This window comes from Aegilops tauschii, chromosome 2 (genome assembly GCF_002575655.3).
Source record: "Aegilops tauschii subsp. strangulata cultivar AL8/78 chromosome 2, Aet v6.0, whole genome shotgun sequence".
Taxonomy (NCBI): domain Eukaryota; kingdom Viridiplantae; phylum Streptophyta; class Magnoliopsida; order Poales; family Poaceae; genus Aegilops; species Aegilops tauschii.
In genome coordinates, this window is record NC_053036.3 from 95923924 (window position 1) to 95948765 (window position 24842).

Sequence of the window (24842 nt, forward strand, 5' to 3'; positions counted from 1 at the left end):
CAAATATATTTGAATGGCCATATATGCTTAGATCTTTCTCCACCACATGATGCTTGCCAACTAAAAAGTAGGTTGGAATGAGAAGGAATACTACTGACTCTTGCATAAAAGTAAAAGATAGGCCCTTCGCAGAGGGAAGCAGGGATTTGCAGAGGTGCCAGAGCTCGAAGCTTTAAAACAGAGATGAAAATAATTTTGAGAGGTATGCTTTCATTGTCAACATAACGACCAAGAGTTCCCAATATCTTCCATACTAGATACATTATAGGCGGTTCCCAAACAGAAAGGTAAAGATTTTACTTCCCCTCCACCAACAATCACACTCCACGGCTTGTCCGAAACAACGGGTGCCGTCCAACTATCAACAATTCTGGGGGAGTTTTGTTTAAATTATTTGCGAATTTGTTTTTGATCTTTTGATCATAGGACTGGGCATCCCAGTTACCAGCCATTTTCTTGTGAATGATGAGCGGAGTCCACTCATCGTGAGAATAACCCACCTAGCATGGAAGATACTGTCAGCCCCTAATCGCTACATGAGCGATTCGGGCATACAAATAGATTATTATTTGAAGGTTTTGAGTTTGGCACATGCAAATTTACTTGGAACGGCAGGTAAATACCGCATATAGGTAGATATGGTGGACACTCATGGAAGAAACTTGGTTCAAGGAATTTGGATGCACAAGCATTATTCCCGCTTAGTACAGATATTTTGGCTAGCGAATATTCTAAATAGCAAGCACCACATGTTAGAGGATCCATAACAATATAACTTCTATACAAATATACCCAAGCATAACTCATTATGTTGTCTTCCTTGTCCAACTTCAACTAATTTGCTCAGGTTTGAAAATAATTAATGGGGCTCACAATCATAGAAGATGTCCAAGATAGTATATTTATATGTGAAATATCTCTTCCTTCAATATTCTTTCATGAATTGTTCAAGTGACCAATACAATGTTTGCTAACCTTCAATAAATTTAGCACCTCTACTTCTTATATGTGAAGTTATTACTCCCCAAGGGATAAGCATATGAAACATATATAATTTCAGATTTATGATATTCAAATCATTCAACTATTTACTCATAGGATATAAGTGAAGCACACGAGTAAATGACAAACTACTCCAAAAAGATATAAGTGAAGATCAATGAGTAGTTAAATAATTATGTAGCTATGTGAAGACTCTCTCTCATTTAAGAATTTCAGATCTTGGTATTTTATTCATACAGCAAGCAAAACAAAATAAAACGACATTTCAAGGATAGCACTCATCATGTGAAGAAGCAAAAACTTAGGCTCAACCGATACTAACCGATAATTGTTGAAGAAGAAAGGTGGGATGCCTACCGGGGCATCCCCAAGCTTAGATGCTTGAGACTTCTTAAAATATTATCTTGGGGTGCCTTGGGCATCCCCAAGCTTGAGCTTTTGTGTCTCCTTAATTCCTCTCATATCACGATTTCCCAAATCTCGAAAGCTTCATCCACACCAAACTCAACATGAACTCGTGAGATAAGTTAGTATAAACCAATGCAAAAACATTATCATTTTCTAATGTAACAAATCACTAAAATTATTATTCAACATTGCATACTAAATGCCTCTGCATATTTAATACTCCTATCCTCAAATAGAATCATTAAACAAGCAAACATATGCAAACAATGCAGACATAACAGCAATCTGCCAAAACAGTACAGTCTGTAAAGAATGCAAGATTCATCATACTTCCCTAACTCCAAACATTATGAAATTCTACCACACTGTAGAAAATTTATCAGAGCTTATTATGCAAAAAGTTTCAATATTTTATCATATTCTGGCTTTTCTAGGGGATTTTTGCAACAGCGATAAACTTTCTGTTTTGAAACAGCAACATGTATACTTGCCAAATAAGCATGGTAAAGGCTATCCTTGACATTTTTATTGAAAATAGAGATGCAAAACATTATTCTAAATAACAACAGGCAAATACTAATAAAATGACATGACTCTCCAAGCAAAACACATATCATATGGTGAATAAAAATATAGCTCCAAGTAAAGTTACCGATGAACGAAGATGAAAGAGGGGATGCCATCCGGGGCATCCCCAAGCTTAGGCTCTTGGTTTTCCTTGAATATTACCTTGGGGTTCCTTGGGCATCCCCAAGATTAGGATCTTTCCACTCCTTATTCCATAGTCCATCGAATCTTTACCAAAACTTGAAAACTTCACAACACAAAACTTAACAGAAAACTCGTAAGCTCCGTTAGTATAAGAAAATAAATCACCACTTAGGTACTGTTGTGAACTCATTCTAAATTCATATTGGTGTAATATCTACTGTATTCCAACTGATCTATGGTTTATACCCTCCAATACTACTCATAGATTCATCAAAATAAGCAAACAACAAAATGAAAACAGAATCTGTCAAAAACAGAACAGTCTGTAGTAATCTGTATCAAACATATACTTCTGGAACTCCAAAAATTCTGAAATAAATTGGTGGACCTGAGGAATTTGTCTATTAATCTTCTTCAAAAAGAATCAACTTAAAATCACTCTTCTGTAAAAAATTACAGCTAAACTCGTGAGCGCAAAGTTTCTGTTTTTTACAGCAAGATCACATTAACTTCCACCCAAGTCTTCCCAAAGGTTCTACTTGGCACTTTATTGAAACAAAAGCTATAAAACATGATTACTACAGTAGATTAATCATGTGAACACACAAAAACAGTAGGGGTAAATATTGGGTTGTCTCCCAACAAGTGCTTTTCTTTAATGCCTTTCTAGCTAGGCATGATGATTTCAATGATGCTCACCTAAAAGATAAGAATTGAAACATAAAGAGAGCATCATGAAGAATATGACTAGCACATTTAAGTCTAACCCACTTCCTATGCATAGGGATTTTGTGAGCAAACAACTTATGGGAACAATAATCAACTAGCATAGGAAGGCAAAACAAGCATAACTTCAAAACTTTAAGCACATAGAGTGGAAACTTGATATTATTGCAATTCTTACAAGCATATATTCCTCCCTCATAATAATTTTCAGTAGCATCATGAATGAATTCAACAATATATCCATCACATAAATCATTCCTTTCATGACCCACAAGCATAGAAAATTTATTACTCTCCACATAAGCAAAATTCTTCTCATTCGGAATAGTGGGAGCAAATTCAAGAAAATAACTATCATGTGAAGCATAATCCAATTGAAAATTAAAATCATGATGACAAGTTTCATGGTTATCTTTATTCTTTATAGCATATGTGTCATCACAATAATCATCATAAATAGGAGGCCTGCTTTCATCATAATAAATTTGCTCATCAAAACTTGGGAGGCTAAATATATCATCTTCATCAAACATAGCATCCCCAAGCTTGTGGCTTTGCATATCATTAGCATCATGGGTATTCAAAGAATTCATACTAACAACATTTCAATCATGCTCATCATTCACATATTTTATGCCAAGCATTCTATGTAATTCTTCTTCTAGTACTTGAGCATAATTTTCCTTCCCATCATTTTCACGAAAGACATTAAAAAGATGAAGCATATGAGGCACCCTTAATTCCATTTTTTGTAGTTTTCTTTTATAAACTAAACTAGTGATAAAACAAGAAACAAAAAGATTCGATTGCAAGATCTAAAGATATACCTTCAAGCACTCACCTCCCCGGCAACGACGCCAGAAAAGAGCTTGATATCTACTACGCAACCTTCTTCTTGTAGACGTTGTTGGGCCTCCAAGTGCAGAGGTTTGTAGGACAGTAGCAAATTTCCCTCAAGTGGATGACCTAAGGTTTATCAATCCGTGGGAGGTGTAGGATGAAGGTGGTCTCTCTCAAACAACCCCGCAACCAAATAACAAAGAGTCTCTTGTGTCCCCAACACACCCAATACAATGGTAAATTGTATAGGTGCACTAGTTCGGCGAAGAGATGGTGATACAAGTGCAATATGGATGGTAGATATAGGTTTTTGTAATCTAAAAATATAAAAACAGCTAGGTAGCAAGCGATAGAAGTGAGCGTAAACGGTATTGCAATGCGTTGAAACAAGGCCTAGGGTTCATACTTTCACTAGTGCAAGTTCTCTCAACAATAATAACATAATTGGATCATATAACTATCCCTCAACATGCAACAAAGAGTCACTCCAAAGTCACTAATAGCGGAGAACAAACGAAGAGATTATTGTAGGGTACAAAACCACCTCAAAGTTATTCTTTCGGACCGATCTATTCAAGAGTTCGTACTAGAATAAGACCTTAAGACACAAATCAACCAAAACCCTAATGTCACCTAGATACTCCAATGTCACCTCAAGTATCCATGGGTATGATTATACGATATGCATCACACAATCTCAGATTCATCTATTCAACCAACACAAAGAACTTCAAAGAGTGCCCCAAAGTTTCTACCGGAGAGTCAAGACGAAAACGTGTGCCAACCCCTATGCATAAGTTCACAAGGTCACGGAACCCGCAAGTTGATCACCAAAACATACATCAAGTGTTCTCAAATCCGTAAAGACTCAATCCAATAAGATAACTTCAAAGGGAAAACTCAATCCATTACAAGAGAGTAGAGGGGTAGAAACATCATAAGATCCAACTATAATAGCAAAGCTCGCGATACATCAAGATCGTGCCAAATCAAGAACACGAGAGAGAGAGAGAGAGAGATATCAAACACATAGCTACTGGTACATACCCTCAGCCTGTTGGGGAACGTAGTAATTTCAAAAAAAATCCTACGCACGCGCAGGATCATGGTGACGCATAGCAACGAGAGGGGAGAGTGGTATCCACGTACCCTCATAGACTGAAAGCGGAAGCGTTAGCACAACGCGGTTGATGTAGTCGTACGTCTTCACGATCCGACCGATCCAAGTACCGAACGTACGGCACCTCCGAGTTCAGCACACGTTCAGCTCGATGACGTCCCGCGAACTCCGATCCAGCAGAGCCTCACGGGAGAGTTCCGTCAGCACGACGGCGTGGTGACGGTGATGATGATTCTACCGACGCAGGGCTTGGCCTAAGCACCGCTACGATATGATCGAGGTGGAATATGGTGGACGGGGGCACCGCACACGGCTAAGAGATCAATTGTTGTGTCTGGAGGTGCCCCTCTACCCCCGTATATAAAGGACCAGGGGGGAGGCGGCCGGCCAGGGGAGGGCGCGCCAGGGAGTCCTACTCCCACCGGGAGTAGGACTCCCTCTTTTCCTAGTTGGAGTAGGAGGGGGAAAGGAAGGGAAGGAGAGAGGGGGAAGGAAAGGGGGCGCCCCCCCCCCTCGTCCAATTCGGACTAGAGGGGGAGGGGGGCGCGACCAGCCCTAGCCGCCCCTCCTCTTCTCCACTAAGGCCCATCTTGGCCCATTAAACTCCCCGGGGGGTTCCCGTAACCCCCCGGTACTCCAGTATATGTCCGAAACTCCCCGAAATCATTCTGGTGTCCGAACATAGTCGTCCAATATATCGATCTTTACGTCTCAACCATTTCGAGACTCCTCGTCATGTCCGTGATCACATCCGGGACTCCGAACAACCTTAGGTACATCAAAACACAAAAACTTATAATACAATCGTCACCGAAACTTTAAGCGTGCGGACCCTACGGGTTCGAGAACAATGTAGACATGACCGAGACACGTCTCCGATCAATAACCAATAGCGGAATCTGGATGCTCATATTGGCTCCTACATATTCTATGAAGATCTTTATCGGTCAAACCACATAACAACATACGGTGTTCCCTTTGTCATCGGTATGTTACTTGCCCGAGATTCGATCGTCGGTATCTCAATACCTAGTTCAATCTCGGTGCCGGCAAGTCTCTTTACTCTTTCCGTAATACATCATCGCGCAACTAACTCATTAGTTACAATGCTTGCAAGGCTTATAGTGATGTGCATTACCAAGTGGGCCCAGAGATACCTCTCCGACAATCGGAGTGACAAATCCTAATCTCGAAATATGCCAACTCAACAAGTACCTTTGGAGACACCTGTAGAGCACCTTTATAATCACCCAGTTACGTTGTGACGTTTGGTAGCACACAAAGTGTTGCTCCGGTAAACGGGAGTTGCATAATCTCATAGTCATAGGAACATGTATAAGTCATGAAGAAAGCAATAGCAACATACTAAACGATCAAGTGCTAAGCTAACGGAATGGGTCAAGTCAATCACATCATTCTCCTAATGATGTGATCCCGTGAATCAAATGACAACTCATGTCTATGGCCAGGAAACATAACCATCTTTGATTAACGAGCTAGTCAAGTAGAGGCATACTAGTGACACTCTGTTTGTCTATGTATTCACACATGTATCATGTTTCCGGTTAATACAATTCTAGCATGAATAATAAACATTTATCATGATATAAGGAAATAAATAATAACTTTATTATTGCCCCTAGGGCATATTTCCTTCACTCTCCCACTTGCACTAGAGTCAATAATCTAGATTACACAGTAATGATTCTAACACCCATGGAGCCTTGGTGTTGATCATGTTTTGCTCGTGGAAGAGGCTTAGTCAACGGGTCTGCAACATTCAGATCCGTATGTATCTTGCAAATCTCTATGTCTCCCACCTGGTCTTGGTCCCGGATGGAATTGAAGCTTATTTTGATGTGCTTGGTCCTCTTGTGAAATCTGGATTCCTTTGCCAAGGCAATTGCACCAGTATTGTCACAGAAGATTTTCATTGGACCCGATGCACTAGGTATGACACCTAGATCGGATATGAACTCCTTCATCCAGACTCCTTCATTTGATGCTTCCGAAGCAGCTATGTACTCCGCTTCACACGTAGATCCCGCCACGACGCTTTGTTTAGAACTGCACCAACTGACAGCTCCACCGTTCAATATAAACACGTATCCGGTTTGCGATTTAGAATCGTCCGGATCAGTGTCAAAGCTTGCATCAACGTAACCATTTACGATGAGCTCTTTGTCACCTCCATAAACGAGAAAAATATCCTTAGTCCTCTTCAGGTATTTCAGGATGTTCTTGACCGCTGTCCAGTGATCCACTCCTGGATTACTTTGGTACCTCCCTGCTAAACTTATAGCAAGGCACACATCAGGTCTGGTACACAGCATTGCATACATGATAGAGCCTATGGCTGAAGCATAGGGAACATCCTTCATTTTCTCTCTATCTTCTGTAGTGGTCGGGCATTGAGTCTTACTCAACTTCACACCTTGTAACACAGGCAAGAACCCTTTCTTTGCTTGATCCATTTTGAACTTCTTCAAAACTTTGTCAAGGTATGTGCTTTGTGAAAGTCCAATTAAGCGTCTTGATCTATCTCTATAGATCTTGATGCCCAATATGTAAGCAGCTTCACCGAGGTCCTTCATTGAAAAACTCTTATTCAAGTATCCTTCTATGCTATCCAGAAATTCTATATCATTTCCAATCAACAATATGTCATCCACATATAAGATTAGAAATGCTATAGAGCTCCCACTCACTTTCTTGTAAATACAGGCTTCTCCAAAAGTTTGTATAAAACCATATGCTTTGATCACACTATCAAAGTGTTTATTCCAACTTCGAGAGGCTTGCACCAGTCCATAAATGGATCGCTGGAACTTGCACACTTTGTTAGCTCCCTTTGGATCGATAAAACCTTCAGGTTGCATCATATACAACTCTTCTTCTAGAAATCCATTCAGGAATGCAGTCTTTACATCCATTTGCCAAATTTCATAATCATAAAATGCGGCAATTGCTAACATCTTTCGGACGGACTTAAGCATCGCTACGGGTGAGAAGGTCTCATCGTAGTCAATCCCTTGAACTTGTCGAAAACCTTTCGCAACAAGTCGAGCTTTATAGGCAGTAACATTACCATCAGCATCTGTCTTCTTCTTGAAGATCCATTTGTTCTCAATTGCTTGCCGATCATCGGGCAAGTCAACCAAAGTCCACACTTTGTGCTCATACATGGATCCCATCTCAGATTTCATGGCCTCAAGCCATTTTGCGGAATCTGGGCTCACCATTGCTTCTTCATAGTTCGTAGGTTTGTCATGGTCTAGTAACATGACCTCCAGAACAGGATTACCGTACCACTCTGGTGCGGATCTCACTCTGGTTGACCTACGAGGTTCGGTAGTAACTTGATCTGAAGTTACATGATCAACATCATTAGCTTCCTCACTAATTGGTGTAGGAGTCACAGGAACAGATTTCTGTGATGAACTACTTTCCAATAAGGGAGCAGGTACAGTTCCTCCCACTCACTTCTTTTGAGAGAAACTCCTTCTCTAGAAAGGATACATTTTTAGCAACGAATGTTTTGCCTTCGGATTTGTGATAGAAGGTGTACCCAACAGTTTCCTTTGGGTATCCTATGAAGACACATTTCTCCGATTTGGGTTCGAGCTTATCAGGTTGAAGCTTTTTCACATAAGCATCGCAGCCCCAAACTTTAAGAAACGACAACTTTGGTTTCTTGCCAAACCACAGTTCATAAGGTGTCATCTCAACGGATTTTGATGGTGCCCTTTTTAACGTGAATGCAGTTGTCTCTAATGCATAACCCCAAAATGATAGTGGTAAATCGGCAACAAACATCATATATTGCACTATATCCAATAAAGTACGGTTATGACGTTCGGACACACCATTATGCTGTGGTGTTCCAGGTGGCACGAATTTGTGAAACTATTCCACATTGTTTTAATTGAAGACCAAACTCGCAACTCAAATATTCGTCTCCGCGATCAGATCGTAGAAACTTCTTTATTTTCTTGTCACGATGATTTTCCACTTCACTCAGAAATTATTTGAACTTTTCAAATGTTTCAGACTTATGTTTCATCAAGTAGATATACCCATATCTGCTCAAATCATCTGTGAAGGTCAGAAAATAACGATACCCGCCACGAGCCTCAACACTCATCGGACCGTATACATCAGTATGTATTATTTCCAACAAGTTTGTTGCTTGCTCCATTGTTCCGCAGAACGGAGTCTTAGTCATCTTGCCCATGAGGCATGGTTCGCAAGCATCAAGTGATTCCAAAAGCCCATCAGCATGGAGTTTCTTCATGCGCTTTACACCAATATGACCTAAACGGCAGTGGCACAAATAAGTTGCACTACCACTATAACTTTGCATCTTTTGGCTTCAATATTATGAATATGTGTATCACTACAATCGAGATCCAACGAACTATTTTCATTGGGTGTATGTGTTGGGGAACGTAGTAATTTCAAAAAAATTCCTATGCACACGCAAGATCATGGTGATGCATTGCAACGAGAGGGGAGAGTGTTGTCCACGTACCCTCGTAGACCGAAAGTGGAAGCGTTAACACAACGCGGTTGATGTAGTCGCACGTCTTCACGATCCGGCCGATCAAGTACCGAACGTACGGCACCTCCGAGTTCAGCACACGTTCAGCTCGATGACGTCCCTCGAACTCCGATCCAGCCGAGTGTTGAGGGAGAGTTTCGTCAGCACGACGGCGTGTTGACAATGAGGATGTTCTACCAATGCAGGGCTTCGCCTAAGCACCGCTATGATATTGTCGAGGTGTAATATGGTGGAGGGGGGCACCGCACACGGCTAAGAGATCAATGATCAATTGTTGTGTCTCTGGGGTGCCCCCCTGCCCCCGTATATAAAGGAGCAAGGGGGAGGCCGCTGGCCAAGGAGGAGGGCGCGCCAAGGGGGGGAGTCCTACTCCCACCGGGAGTAGGACTCCTCCTTTCCTTGTTGGAATAGGAGAAGGGAAGGGAGAAGGAGAAAGAAGGAAGGGGGCGCCCCCCCTCCCTAGTCCAATTCGGACTAGTCCATGGGGAGGGGTGCGGCCACCCTTTGGGGCCTTTTTCTCCTTTCCCGTATGGTCCATTAAGGCCCAATACGAATTCCCGTAACTCTTCGGTACTCCAAAAAATACCCGAATCACTCGGAACCTTTCCGAAGTCCGAACATAGTCGTCCAATATATCGATCTTTACGTCTCACCCATTTTGAGACTCCTCGTCATGTCCGTGATCACATCCGGGACTCCGAACAACCTTCGGTACATCAAAACACAAAAACTTATAATACAATCGTCACCGAAACTTTAAGCGTGCGGACCCTACGGGTTCGAGAACAATGTAGACATGACCGAGACACGTCTCCGATAAATAACCAATAGCGGAACCTGGATGCTCAAATTGGCTCCCACATATTCTACGAAGATCTTTATCGGTCAGACCGCATAACAACATACGTTGTTCCCTTTGTCATCGGTATGTTACTTGCCCGAGAATCGATCGTCGGTATCTTAATACCTAGCTAGTTCAATCTCGTTACCGGCAAGTCTCTTTACTAGTTCCGTAATACATCATCCCGCAACTAACTCATTAGTTAGAATGCTTGCAAGGCTTAGTGATGTGCATTACTGAGTGGGCCCAGAGATACCTCTCCGACAATCGGAGTGACAAATCCTAATCTCGAAATATGCCAACCCAACAAGTACCTTTGGAAGCACCTGTAGAGCACCTTTATAATCACCCAGTTACGTTGTGATGTTTGGTAGCACACAAAGTGTTCCTCCGGTAAACGGGAGTTGCATAATCTCATAGTCATAGGAACATGTATAAGTCATGAAGAAAGCAATAGCAACATACTAAACGATCGAGTGCTAAGCTAATGGAATGGGTCAAGTCAATCACATCATTCTCCTAATGATGTGATCCCGTTAATCAAATGACAACTCATGTCTATGCCTAGGAAACATAACCATCTTTGATCAACGAGCTAGTTAAGTAGAGGCATACTAGTGACACTCTGTTTGTCTATGTATTCACACATGTATCAAGTTTCCAGTTAATACAATTCTAGCATGAATAATAAACATTTATCATGATATAAGGGAATAAATAACAACTTTATTATTGCATCTAGGGCATATTTCCTTCAGTCTCCCACTTGCACTAGAGTCAATAATCTAGTTCACATCGCCATGTGATTTAACATCAATAGTTCACATCACCATGTGATTAACACCCATAGTTCACATCGTCATGTGACCAACACCCAAAGGGTTTACTATAGTCAGTAATCTAGTTCACATCGCTTATGTGATTAACACCCAAAGAGTACTAAGGTGTGATCATGTTTTGCTTGTGAGATAATTTTAGTCAACGGGTCTGTAACATTCAGATCCGTAAGTATTTTGCAAATTTCTATGTCTACAATGCTCTGCACGGAGCTACTCTAGCTAATTACTCCCTCTTTCAATATGTATCTAGATCGAGACTTAGAGTCATCTAGATTTGTGTCAAAACTTGCATCAACGTAACCCTTTACAACGAACCTTTTGTCACTTCCATAATCGAGAAACATATCCTTATTCCAGTAAGGATAATTTTGACCGCTGTCCAGTGATCTACTCCTAGATCACTATTGTACTCCCTTGCCAAAATTAGTGTAGGGTATACAATAGATCTGGTACACAGCATGGCATACTTTATAGAACCTATGGCCGAGGCATAGGGAATGACTTTCATTATTTTTCTATCTTCTGCCGTGGTCGGGCCTTGAGTCTTACTCAATTTCACACCTTGTAACACAGGCAAGAAACTCTTTCTTTGACTGTTCCATTTTGAACTACTTCAGAATCTTGTTAAGGTATGTACTCATTGAAAAAACTTATCAAGCGTCTTGATCTATCTCTATAGATCTTGATGCTCAATATGTAAGCATCTTCACCGAGGTTTTTCTTTGAAAAAATCCTTTCAAAACACTCCTTTATGCTTTGCAGAATAATTCTACATTATTTCCGATCAACAATATGTCATTCACATATACTTATCAGAAATGCTGTAGTGCTCCCACTCACTTTCTTGTAAATACATGCTTCACCGCAAGTCTGTATAAAACTATATGCTTTGATCAACTTATCAAAGCGTATATTCCAACTCCGAGATGCTTGCACCAGTCCATAGATGGATCACTGGAGTTTGCATATTTTGTTAACACCTTTAGGATTGACAAAACCTTCTGGTTGCATCATATGCAACTCTTCTTTAATGAATCCATTAATGAATGCAGTTTTGTTTATCCATTTGCCAGATTTCATAAAATGCGGCAATTGCTAACATGATTCGAACAGACTTAAGCATCACTGCGAGTGAGAAAATCTCATCGTGTTCAACAAGTTGAACTTTGTCAAAAACCTTTTTCCGACAAGTCTAGCTTTGTAGATAGTAACACTACTATCAGCGTCCGTCTTCCTCTTGAAGATCCATTTATCTTTTATGGCTCACCGATCATTGGGCAAGTCAATCAAAGTCCATACTTTGTTCTCATACATGGATCCCATCTCAGATTTCATGGCCTCAAGCCATTTTGCGGAATCTGGGCTCACCATCGCTTCTTCATAGTTCGTAGGTTCGTCATGGTCTAGTAACATAACCTCCAAAACAGGATTACTGTACCACTCTGGTGCGGATCTTACTCTGGTTGACCTACGAGGTTCAGTAACAACTTGATCTGAAGTTTCATGATCATCATCATTAACTTCCTCACTAATTGGTGTAGGTGTCACAGGAATCGGTTTCTGTGATGAACTACTTTCCAATAAGCGATGAGGTACAGTTACCTCATCAAGTTCTACTTTCCTCCCACTCACTTCTTTCGAGAGAAACTCCTTCTCTAGAAAGGATCCATTCTTAGAAATGAATGTCTTGCCTTCGGATCTGTGATAGAAGATGTACCCAACTGTCTCCTTTGGGTATCCTATGAAGACACATTTCTCCGATTTGGGTTTGATCTTATCAGGATGAAACCTTTTCACATAAGCATCGCAACCCCAAACTTTATGAAACGACAACTTTGGTTTCTTGCCAAACCACAGTTCATAAGATGTCGTCTCAACGGATTTAGATGGTACCCTTTTTAACGTGAATGCAGCTGTCTCTAATGCATAACCCCAAAACGATAGTGGTAGATCGGTAAGAGACATCATATATCGCACCATATCTAATAAAGTACGGTTACGATGTTCGGAAACACCATTACACCGTGGTGTTCCAGGTGGCGTGAGTAGTGAAACTATTTCACATTGTTTTAACTGAAGGCCAAACTCGTAACTCAAATACTCTTCTCCACGATCAGATCGTAGAAATTTTATTTTCTTGTTACGATGATTTTCCGCTTCACTCTGAAATTATATGAACTTTTCAAATGTTTCAGACTTCTGTTTCATTAAGTAGATATACCTATATCTGCTCAAATCATCTGTGAAGGTCAGAAAATAATGATACCTGCTACGAGCCTCAATATTCATCGGACCACATACATCTGTATGTATGATTTCCAACAAATCTGTTGCTCTCTCCATAGTTCCGGAGAACGGTGTTTTAGTCATCTTGCCCATGAGGCACGGTTCGCAAGCATCAAGTGATTCATAATCAAGTGATTCCAAAATCCCATCAGTATGGAGTTTCTTCATGCGCTTTACACCAATATGACCTAAACGGCAGTGCCACAAATAAGTTGCACTATCATTATTAACTTTGCATCTTTTGGCTTCAATTTTATGAATATGTGTATCACTACGATCGAGATCCAACGAACCATTTCCATTGGGTGTGTAACCATGTAAGGTTTTATTCATGTAAACAGAACATCAATTATTCTCTAACTTAAATGAATAACCGTATTGCAACAAACATGATCAAATCATATTCATGCTCAACGCAAACACCAAATAACACTTATTTAGTTTCAACACTAATCCTGAAAGTATAGGGAGTGTGCGATGATGATCATATCAATCTTGGAACTACTTCCAACACACATTGTCATCTCGCCTTTTACTAGTCTCTGTTTATTCTGCAACTCCCGTTTCGAGTTACTACTCTTAGCAACTGAACCAGTATCAAATACCGAGGGGTTGCTATAAACACTAGTAAAGTACACATCAATAACATGTATATCCAATATACCGTTGTTCACTATGCCATCCTTCTTATCCACCAACTAGTTGGGGTAGTTCCGCTTCCAGTGACCAGTCCCTTTGCAGTAGAAGCACTTAGTCTCAGGCTTAGGACCAGACTTAGGCTTCTTCACTTGAGCAGCAACTTGCTTCCGTTCTTCTTGAAGTTCCCCTTCTTCCCTTTGCCCTTTTCTTGAAACTAGTGGTCTCGTCAACCATCAACACTTGATGTTTTTCTTGATTTCTACCTTCGTCGATTTCAGCATCACGAAGAGCTCGGGAATTACTTTCGTCATCCCTTGCATACTATAGTTCATCACGAAGTTCTACTAACTTGGTGATGGTGACTAGAGAATTCTGTCAATCACTATTTTATCTGGAAGATTAACTCCCACTTGATTCAAGCGATTGTAGTACCCAGACAATCTGAGCACATGCTCACTGCTTGAGCTATTCTCCTCCATCTTTTAGCTATAGAACTTGTTGGAGACTTCATATCTCTCAACTCGGGTATTTTCTTGAAATATTAACTTCAACTCCTGGAACATCTCATATGGTCCATGACGTTTAAAACGTCTTTGAAGTCCCGATTCTAAGCCGTTAAGCATGGTGCACTAAACTATCAAGTAGTCATCATATTGAGCTAGCCAAACGTTCATAACGTCTGCATCTGCTCCTGTAATAGGTCTGTCACCTAGCGGTGCATCAAGGACATAATTCTTCTGTGCAGCAATGAGGATAATCCTCAGATCACGGATCCAATCCGCATCTTTGCCACTAACATCTTTCAACATAAATTTTCTCTAGGAACATATCAAAAATAAACACAAGGAAGCATCAACGCGAGCTATTGATCTACAACATAATTTGCAAAATACTATCAGGACTAAGTTTATGATAAATTTAAGTTCAATTAATCATATTACTTAAGAACTCCCACTTAGATAGACATCCCTCTAATCCTCTAAGTGATCACGTGATCCATATCAACTAAACCATAACCGATCATCACGTGAAATGGAGTAGTTTTCAATGGTGAACATCACTATGTTGATCATATCTACTGTATGATTCACGCTCGACCTTTCGGTCTCAGTGTTCCGAGGCCATATCTGCATGCTAGGCTCGTCAAGTTTAACCTGAGTATTCTGCCTATGCAAAACTGGCTTGCACCCGTTGTAGATGGACGTAGAGCTTATCACACCCGATCATCACGTGGTGTCTGGGCACGATGAACTTTGGCAACGGTGCATACTCAGGGAGAACACTTTTATCTTGAAATTTAGTGAGAGATCATCTTATAATGCTACCGCCAATCAAAGCAAGATAAGATGCATAAAAGATAAACATCACATGCAATCAATATAAGTGATATGATATGGCCATCATCATCTTGTGCTTGTGATCTCCATCTCCGAAGCACCGTCATGAGCACCATCGTCACCGGCACGACACCTTGATCTCCATCGTAGCATCGTTGTCGTCTCGCCAATTATTGCTTCTACGACTATCGCTACCACTTAGTGATAAAGTAAAACAATTACATGGCGATTGCATTCCATACAATAAAGCGACAACCATATGGCTCCTGCCAGTTGCCGATAACTCGGTTACAAAACATGATCATCTCATACAATAAAATATAGCATCATGTCTTGACCATATCACATCACAACATGCCCTACAAAAACAAGTTAGACGTCCTCTACTTTGTTGTTGCAAGTTTTACGTGGCTGCTACGGGCTTAGCAAGAACCGTTCTTACCTACGCATCAAAACCACAACGATAGTTTGTCAAGTTGGTGCTGTTTTAACCTTCGCAAGGACCGGGCGTAGCCACACTCGGTTCAACTAAAGTGAGAGAGAGAGACACCCGCCAGTCACCTTTAAGCAACGAGTGCTCGCAACGGTGAAACCAGTCTCGCGTAAGCGTACGCGTAATGTCGGTCCGGGCCGCTTCATCTCACAATACCGCTGAACCAAAATATGACATGCTGGTAAGCAGTATGACTTATATCGCCCACAACTTACTTGTGTTCTACTCGTGCATATAACATCAACGCATAAAACCAGGCTCGGATGCCACTGTTGGGGAACGTAGTAATTTCAAAAAAATTCCTATGCACACGCAAGATCATGGTGATGCATTGCAACGAGAGGGGAGAGTGTTGTCCACGTACCCTCGTAGACCGAAAGCGAAAGCGTTAACACAAGCGGTTGATGTAGTCGTACGTCTTCACGATCCGACCGATCAAGTACCGAACGTACGACACCTCCGAGTTCAGCACACGTTCAGCTCGATGACGTCCCTCGAACTCCGATCCAGCCGAGTGTTGAGGGAGAGTTTCGTCAGCACGACGGCGTGTTGACAATGATGATGTTCTACCGACGCAGGGCTTCGCCTAAGCACCGCTACGATATTGTCAAGGTGTAATATGGTGGAGGGGGGCACCGCAGACGGCTAAGAGATCAATGATCAATTGTTGTGTCTCTGGGGTGCCCCCCTGCCCCCGTATATAAAGGAGCAAGGGGGAGGCCGCCGGCCAAGGAGGAGGGCGCGCCAAGGGGGGGAGTCCTACTCCCACCGGGAGTAGGACTCCTCCTTTCCTTGTTGGAATAGGAGAAGGGAAGGGAGAAGGAGAAAGAAGGAAGGGGGCGCCCCCCCTCCCTAGTCCAATTCGGACTAGTCCATGGGGAGGGGTGCGACCACCCTTTGGGGCCTTTCTCTCCTTTCCCATATGGCCCATTAAGGCCCAATACGAATTCCCGTAACTCTTCGGTACTCCGAAAAATACCCGAATCACTCGGAACCTTTCCGAAGTCCGAATATAGTCGTCCAATATATCGATCTATATGTCTCGGCCATTTCGAGACTCCTCGTCATGTCCCCGATCTCATCCGGGACTCCGAACTCCTTCGGTACATCAAAACATATAAACTCATAATATAACCGTCATCGTAACGTTAAGCGTGCGGACCCTACGGGTTCGAGAACTATGTATACATGACCGAGACACCTCTCCGGTCAATAACCAATAGCGGAACCTGGATGCTCGTATTGGCTCCCACATATTCTACGAAGATCTTTATCGGTCAGACCGCATAACAACATACGTTGTTCCCTTTGTCATCGGTATGTTACTTGCCCGAGATTCGATCGTCGGTATCTTAATACCTAGTTCAATCTCGTTACCGACAAGTCTCTTTACTCGTTCCGTAATACATCATCCCGCAACTAACTCATTAGTTAGAATGCTTGCAAGGCTTATAGTGATGTGCATTACTGAGTGGGCCCAGAGATACCTCTCCGACAATCGGAGTGACAAATCCTAATCTCGAAATACGCCAACCGAACAAGTACCTTTGGAAGCACCTGTAGAGCACCTTTATAATCACCCAGTTACGTTGTGACGTTTGGTAGCACACAAAGTGTTCCTTCGGTAAACGGGAGTTGCATAATCTCATAGTCATAGGAACATGTATAAGTCATGAAGAAAGCAATAGCAACATACTAAACGATCGAGTGCTAAGCTAACGGAATGGGTCAAGTCAATCACATCATTCTCCTAATGATGTGATCCCGTTAATCAAATGACAACTCATGTCTATGGCTAGGAAACATAACCATCTTTGATCAACGAGCTAGTTAAGTAGAGGCATACTAGTGACACTCTGTTTGTCTATGTATTCACACATGTATCAAGTTTCCAGTTAATACAATTCTAGCATGAATAATAAACATTTATCATGATATAAGGAAATAAATAACAACTTTATTATTGCCTCTAGGGCATATTTCCTTCAGTATGACCATCGAAGGTTTTGTTCATGTAAACAGAATAACAATTATTCTCTGATTTTAAATGAATAAACGTATTGCAATAAACATGATCAAATCATATTCATGCTTAACGCAAACCCCAAATAACATTTATTTAGGTTCAACACTAATCCCGAAAGTATAGGTAGTGTGCGATGATGATCATATCAATCTAGGAACCACTTCCAACACACATCGTCACTTCACCCTTAACTAGTCTATGTTCATTCGGCAACTCCCGTTTCGAGTTACTTCTCTTAGCAACTGAATCACTATCAAATACCAAGGGGTTGCTATAAACACTAGTAAAGTACACATCGATAACATGTATATCAAATATAGCTTGTTCACTTTGCCATCCTTCTTATCCGCCAAACATCTGGGGCAGTTCCGCTTCCAGTGACCAGTCTCTTTGCAGTAGAAGCACTTAGTCTCAGGCTTAGGTCCAGACTTGGGCTTCTTCACTTGAGCAGTGACTTGCTTGCCGTTCTTCTTGAAGTTCCCCTTCTTCCCTTTGCCCTTTTCTTGAAACTAGTGTTCTTGTTTAACCATCAACACTTGATGCTTTTCTTGATTTCTACCTTCGTCGATTTTAGCATCATGAAGAGGTTGGGAATCGTTTCCGTTTTCCCTTGCATATTATAGTTCATCACGAAGTTCTAGTAACTTGGTGATAGTGACTAGAGAACTTTGTCAATCACTATCTTATCTGGAAGATTAACTCCCACTTGATTCAAGTGATTGTAGTACTCAGACATTCTGAACACATGCTCACTAGTTGTGCTATTCTCCTCCATCTTGTAGGCAAAGTACTTGTCAAAGGTCTTAAGCCTTTCGACATGGGCATGAGTCTGAAATACTAATTTCAACTCTTGGAACATCTCATATGCTCCGTGGCGTTTCAAAAACGTCTTTGAAGCCCCGATTCTAAGCCGTAAAGCATGGTGCACTAAACTATCAAGTAGTCATCATATCGAGCTTGCCAAACGTTCATAACGTCTGCTTTTGCTCCTGCAATCGGTCTGTCACCTAGTGGTGCATCAAGGACATAATTCTTCTGTGCAGCAATGAGGATAATCCTCAGATCATGGATCCAATCCGCATCATTGCTACTAACATTTTTCAACATAGTTTTCTCTAGGAACATATCAAAAATAAAACAGGGGAGCTAAACGCGAGCTATTGATCTACAAAATAGATATGCTAATACTACCAGGACTAAGTTCATGATAAATTAAAGTTCAATTAATCATATTACTTAAGAACTCCCACTTAGATAGACATCCCTCTAATCATGATCCAAATCAACTAAACCATGTCCGATCATCACGTGAGATGGAGTAGTTTTAAATGGTGAACATCACTATGTTGATCATATCTTCTATATGATTCACGCTCGACCTTTCGGTCTCAGTGTTTCGAGGCCATATCTGCATATGCTAGGCTCGTCAAGTTTAACCTGAGTATTCTGCGTGTGCAAAACTGGCTTGCACCCGTTGTAGATGAACGTAGAGCTTATCACACCCCATCATCACGTGGTGTCTGGGCACGATGAACTTTGGCAACGGTGCATACTCAGGGAGAACACTTTTATCTTGAAATTTAGTGAGAGATCATCTTATAATGCTACCGTCAATCAAAGCAGAATAAGATGCATAAAGGATAAACATCACATGCAATCAATATAAGTGATATGATATGGCCATCATCATCTTGTGCTTATGAGCTCCATCTCCGAAGCATCGGTATGATCACCATCATCACCGGCGCGACACCTTGATCTCCATCGTAGCATCGTTGTCGTCTCGCCAACTATTGCTTCTATGACTATCGTTACCGCTTAGTGATAATGTAAAGCATTACAGGGCGATTGCATTGCATACAATAAAGCGACAACCATATGGCTCCTGCCAGTTGCCGATAACTCGGTTACAAAACATGATCATCTCATACAATAAAATATAGCATCATGTCTTGACCATATCACATCACAACATGCCCTGCAAAGACAAGTTAGACGTCCTCTACTTTGTTGTTGCAAGTTTTATGTGGCTGCTACGGGCTGAGCAAGAACCGTTCTTATCTATGCATCAAAACCACAACGATAGTTCGTCAAGTTGGTGCTGTTTTAACCTTCTCAAGGACCGGGCGTGGCCACACTCGGTTCAACTAAAGTTGGAGAAACTGACACCCGCCAGCCACCTGTGTGCAAAGCACGTCGGTAGAACCAGTCTCGTGTAAGCGTACGCGTAATGTCGGTCTGGGCCGCTTCATCCAACAATACCGCCGAACCAAAGTATGACATGCTGGTAAGCAGTATGACTTGTATCGCCCACAACTCGTGCATATAACATCTACGCATAAAACCAGGCTCTGATACCACTGTTGGGGAACGTAGTAATTTTAAAAAAATTCATACGCACACGCAGAATCATGGTGATGCATAGCAACGAGAGGGGAGAGTTTTGTCCACGTACCCTCGTAGACCGAAAGCGGAAGCATTAGCACAACGCGGTTGATGTAGTCGTACGTCTTCACGATCCGACCGATCCAAGTACTGAACGTACGGCACCTCCATGTTCAGCACACGTTCAGCTCGATGACGTCCCGCGAACTCCGATCCAGCAGAGCTTCACGGGAGATTTCCGTCAGCACGACGGCGTGGTGACGGTGATGATGATGCTACGGACGCAGGGCTTCGCCTAAGCACCGCTACGATATGATCGAGGTGGAATATGGTGGAGGGGGGCACCGCACACGGCTAAGAGATCAATTGTTGTGTCTGGAGGTCCCCCTTCCCCCGTATATAAAGGACCAGGGGGGAGGAGGCGGCCGGCAAGGGGAGGGCGCGCCAGGGAGGAGTCCTACTTCCACCGGGAGTAGGACTCCCTCTTTTCCTAGTTGGAGTAGGAGGGGGAAAGGAAGGGAAGGAGAGAGGGAGAAGGAAAGGGGGCGCCGCCCCCCTCCTTGTCCAATTCGGACTAGAGGGGGAGGGGGGCGTGGCCAGCCCTAGCCGCCCCGCCTCTTCTCCACTAAGGCCCATCTTGGCCCATGAAACTCCCCGGGGGGTTTCGGTAACCCCCCGGTACTCCGGTATATGTCCGAAACTCCCCGAAACCATTCCGGTGTCCGAACATAGTCGTCCAATATATCGATCTTTACGTCTTGACCATTTCGAGACTCCTCATCATGTCCGTGATCACATCCGGGACTCCGAACAACCTTCGGTACATCAAAACAGAAAAAATCATAATACAATCGTCACCGAAACTTTAAGCGTGCGGACCCTACGGGTTCGAGAACAATGTAGACATGACCGAGACACGTCTCCGGTCAATAACCAATAGCGGAACCTGGATGCTCATATTGGCTCCTACATATTCTACGAAGATCTTTATCGGTCAAACCGCATAACAACATACGTTGTTCCCTTTGTCATCGGTATGTTACTTGCCCGAGATTCGATCGTCGGTATCTCAATACCTAGTTCAATCTCGTTACCGGCAAGTCTCTTTACTCGTTCCGTAATACATCATCTCGCAACTAACTCATTAGTGACAATGCTTGCAAGGCTTATAGTGATGTGCATTACCGAGTGGGCCTAGAGATACCTCTCCGACAATCGGAGTGACAAATCCTAATCTCGCAATACGCCAACCCAACAAGTACCTTTGGAGACACCTGTAGAGCACCTTTATAATCACCCAGTTACGTTGTGACGTTCGGTAGCACACAAAGTGTTCCTCCGGTAAACGGGAGTTGCATAATCTCATAGTCATAGGAACATGTATAAGTCATGAAGGAAGCAATAGCAACATACTAAACGATCGGGTGCTAAGCTAACAGAATGGGTCAAGTCAATCACATCATTCTCCTAATGATGTGATCCCGTTAATCAAATGACAACTCATGTCTATGGTCAGGAAACATAACCATCTTTGATTAACGAGCTAGTCAAGTAGAGGCATACTAGTGACACTCTATTTGTCTATGTATTCACACATGTATCATGTTTCCGGTTAATACAATTCTAGCATGAATAATAAACATTTATCATGATATAAGGAAATAAATAATAACTTTATTATTTCCTCTAGGGCATATTTCCTTCACAGCCCCGAGGGTGAACTACTCCCTCCTCATCATGGAGAGCGTCAGGATGATGAAGATGGCCACCAGAGAGGGATTCACCCCTCCGGCAGGGTGCCGAAACGGGTCTAGATTGGTTTTCGGTGGCTACAGAGGCTTGCGGCGGAGGAACTCCCGATCTAGGTTTCTTTCTGGAAGTTTGGGGTTATATAAGAGGTGTTGGAGTCGAGAAAAAGTCAGGGGGTCCCCGAGGCGGCCACGAGGCAGGGGGGCGCTTCTGGCCCACTTCCGATACTCCGTGGGCTTCTTCTGGTCCAAAAGTGATCTCCGTCAAATTTCAGCTCAATTGGACTCCGTTTGGTTTTCCTTTTCTGCGATACTCAAAAACAAGGAAAAACAGAAGCTGGCACTGGGCTCTAGGTTAATAGGTTAGTCCCAAAAATCATATAAATGCATATAAAACATCCTAGAAGGATAATGTAATAGCATGAATACTTCATAAATTATAGATACGTTGGAGACGTATCAGCCTCCCGGTTAAATTCTTCCAGACCTTTTGCAACATGATTAAACCTGAGATCGTGGCCATCTTCGATGAGTTCTTCATTGGGTCCATCGACCTTGGATGCCTCAACTATGGGATCATCTCGCCCATCCCCAAGGTGCTGGGGGCTTCCGACATCCACCAGTTCCGCCCGACCACGGTCATCAACGTGATTTTCCGGATTCTGGCGAAAGGGTACGCCAATAGGGTGACCCTGCTAGCTGACCACATTACCCACCGCAACCAGTCCGCCTTCAATCAAGGGCGGTATATCTTGGATGGGGTGCTAGTTCTTCATGAAGTCCTCCATGAGGTTCGCTCTAAGCACCTCAAGGCGGTGTTCCTGAAGATCGATTTTTATAAGGCATACGACATTGTTAGTTGGCCCTTCCTTCGGGAAGTTCTGCTCCGGAAAGGCTTTGACGATTGTTGGATCTCCAGAGTGATGCAGATGGTTTCCTGCGGTCGCACTGCTGTGAACATCAATGGTGAGATCGGCCCTTACTTCCCCACCTTCTATGGGGTTAGACAAGGCGACCCCTTTTCTCCATTCTTGTTCAATATGGTGGCGGAGGCGCTTGCCGCCATCCTGGATAAGGCTAAGGGTGCGGGGCATATTCGTGGGATCACCCCCCACCTGGCCGGCGGCTCCAGGATCTCCCCTCTCCAGTACGCCGATGACACCATCATCATGGTCGAAGGCTCGGATGCGAACATCTCTAACCTTAAGTTCCTCCTCCTCTGCTTCCAACAAATGTCCGGCCTCAAGATCAACTTCGACAAGAGTGATGTGATGGTGATGGGCTACTCTCCTGCAGAATCCCTAAACATTGCCAACTGGCTCAACTGCGTTTGGGCTCCTTCCCCACGACCTACTTGCGAACGCCCATTAGCGACGCTCGGCTTACAGTCGCTGACCTGCGTCCGACTGTTGCCAAGTTAAAAACGCGCATTGAGCCATGGCAGGGTAGGTGGCTGTCTAAGGCGGCCCAGATGATCCTCATCAACTCCTCCCTCTCCAGCCTCCTCTTGTTCCTCATGAGCTTCTGCAGCCTGCACGAGACTCTACACCATGAGATCGCCAAGGTCCAGTCCTTCTTCTATTGGGCCGGTGACAACAATAAACATAAATACCATATGGTCAGCTGGCCTGACATTTGCAAGCCTCGGGAACAAGGTGGCCTCAGTATCCTGTGCTCTAAACGCATGAATATTGCTCTCCTATCCCGCTGGCTATGGCGCATCTCGCAAGGTCACGGTGGCCTCTGGTTAGACATCATCCGGAACAAGTACCTGCGTGGGCAACCCCTAGCCTTCTGTTAGCGCACTGGCGGCTCCCAGTTCTGGCAGTCGGTTGTCCAACTTCTCCCAGTCCTCTGCATTGGGACCTCCATCTCGGTTGGAACAGGGGCTGCTACGCTGTTCTGGTTTGACCGGTGGGCCGGCGACTCCCCTTCGCGGCGCGCTTCCCCAACCTCTTCTCCATCGCTGTCGACCCCCTGATCTCAGTTGAGAGGGCCCTTATTGACTTAGGGCGCCTCGCATTCCGTAGGCCATTTGGGCCTCCGGATACCGCCGCTTGGCGTGAGTTGCTTGATTGCGTCGCTCTCCATGAGCCGATGGTGGAGGCTGGCCCAGATCAGGTGAGGTGGCGCCTTGAGCCGTCAGGCCAATTCTCCACCAAGTCCCCGTACCAGGCCATCGCCCCCTCCACCGCGCCTCCCCCCTCTTATGGCGGTGTGGTCCATCCGCCTTCCACTGAAAATTCGGATCTTCATGTGGCAGTGGATTCGCGGACGGACCCCGTCTGGGGTCGAGGTCCGCAAGCGCAATGGCCCGGGTTCTGGCCTATGCCCACTTTGCGGTCTCCTCGAAGACTCGACTCGCTTCTTCTTCTCGTGTGTGTCCGCTCAATTTGTTTGGAGCTGCTTTAGGGAGGTGGTGGGTGGGAATTGGTGCCATACCAACTTCCCCGACCTATTTGCCGAACTCCAGAACTCCCCCTTGCCCTCTCGCCACATTTAGTGGCTTGACATTGGGGCGATCGCCTGGACCCTCTGGACGATCCGCAACAAGCTTGTGATACAGCGCACTCCTCTTCGATGGGCTACTGATGCTCTTTTCAAACTGTCTGGTTACCTGCAGCTTTGGCGGCCGCTCAGCCGCCCTCACGATTGGGACGCCATCTCCGCCTTCATCGCCGACCTTCACTCGGCGGCCGTCCGTCTGTCGCCGCCGCCCCCTCCGCCACCCCCGGAGCCTGACTAGACGCCTGTTGTGTGCTCTGGAGCGCTCCGGCGCCCTCCTTTTTGAAGGAAATATGCCCTAGAGGCAATAATAAAATTGTTATTTATATTTCCTTATATCATGATAAATGTTTATTATTCATGCTAGAATTGTAT